Source organism: Sapajus apella, unplaced genomic scaffold (genome assembly GCF_009761245.1).
Source record: "Sapajus apella isolate SASKATOON/1434 unplaced genomic scaffold, GSC_monkey_1.0 scaffold74, whole genome shotgun sequence".
In the NCBI taxonomy this organism is placed as follows: Eukaryota; Metazoa; Chordata; class Mammalia; order Primates; family Cebidae; genus Sapajus; species Sapajus apella.
The window spans coordinates 10,311,535-10,313,132 of record NW_022437014.1 but is presented as its reverse complement, the minus strand read 5'-3'; the positions used below and the strand labels follow the sequence as shown (position 1 = coordinate 10,313,132).

General features: G+C 47.8%; 1 pseudogene; it reads left to right on the top strand.

The window, feature by feature from the left end:
• On the top strand, nt 1-607 carry LOC116532160 (annotated as a pseudogene).
• The last annotated feature ends 991 nt before the right edge of the window (nt 608-1,598 follow it).

Genomic DNA, 1,598 nt, shown 5'->3' with positions numbered 1-1,598 from the left:
ACACACACACACACATACACACACACACACACACACACACACAATTAGAATAGATTGTGTTAATTGGGAATTGGGATTTGGAACAAGTATTACTGCAGAGATGCCTTAAAAGAGGACTACCTTGTTCTTTCATCAGGGTCGCCAACATGCCATCCAGACTGAGGAAGACCCAGAAACTTCAGGGCCACATTTGCCACGGCTGCATCTGTAAGCACTGGAAACACCCCGGAGGCTGTGGTAATGCTGGTGATATGCATCACCACAGGACCAACTTCAACAAATACCGCCCAGGTTCCTTTGGTAAAGTTGGTATGAGGTATTACCTCTTAACAGAGGAACCAGACTTCTGCCCAACTGTCAACCTTGACAAATTTTGGACTTTGGTCAGGGAGCAGACACAGGCGAATGCTGCTAAAAACAAGACTGGGGCTGCTCCCATCACTGATGTGGTGCGATCTGGCTATACAAAGTTCTAGGAAAGGGAACGCTTACAAAGCAGCTTGTCATCTGAAGGCTAAATTCTTGAAGAGCTGAGAAGATTAAGGGTGTGGGGGGAGGGGGGACTGTGTCCTTGGGGCTTGAGGCCGTATGGAGGGAGGTTCATTAAATGCTAACTACTTAAAAAAAAAAAGAGGACTTCGTTTACAAACAGATTTTCTTATACTACAAACTAGGTATGGCCACTGCCGCCTGGCCAGGAATCTATATTGCTACGAATCGACCAGGTGACAGCCCTCTTGGTGTCTGGGAAGCACGGTGGACCTACACCGCCTACGCCAGGCCCCGCTCGTCTAACACGGATGAGGAGCCACCCCATATACATACCCTCCCTGTCCCTCTTGGAAACGTTGCAGAAGAAAGGATGTCCTACAGTTGGGTGTAGCAAACGACAAAATTGCCAGTCATAACAGGTTACCTCTATGTAGAAGCGCCCTCAGAAAAGTGACGAATCCTCTCCCGTATTGATCAAAGCTGTAAACAGCAGGACATTTGGGTCCTTTAAGAGTCTAAATGAAAGCCGGGCGCGGTGGCTCACACCTGTAATCCCAGCACTTATCACCTGAGGTCAGGAGTTGGCGACCAGCCTGACCGCAATGGTGAAACCCCGTCTCTACTAAAAATACAAAAATTAGCCAGGCGTGATATCCTGCGCCTGTAATCCAGCTACTCGGGAGGCTGAGGCAGGAGAATCATTTAAACCCGGGAGGCGTAGGTTGCAGTGAGTCAAGATAACGCCACTGCACTCCACCCTGTGCCACAGAGCAAGACTGTCTCAAAAAAAAAAAAAAAAGCCCTCGGGCCTGAAACTGAAATTATTAGTCCTACAGTTTAACCTAACAGTGTATTAAAATAGTCACGTGGCCTGGCCACACTGTCTTATCAAGTGGCACAGCTTTTACGCGGAAATTTTACAGCCTTAATAAATGAATTACAAAAGCATTTTTCCCTGTTATATCAATTCCGGGACACAATCCGACAGAAAAGGGATGGAAGGAGTGTGGCGAGTGCTATTGATTGACGTGCATTCCAACTAACCTACAACGCATGAAGAGCGCGCGCGAGCAAGCCTGTGTCCAATTACTACTCAGCGGCAGTGG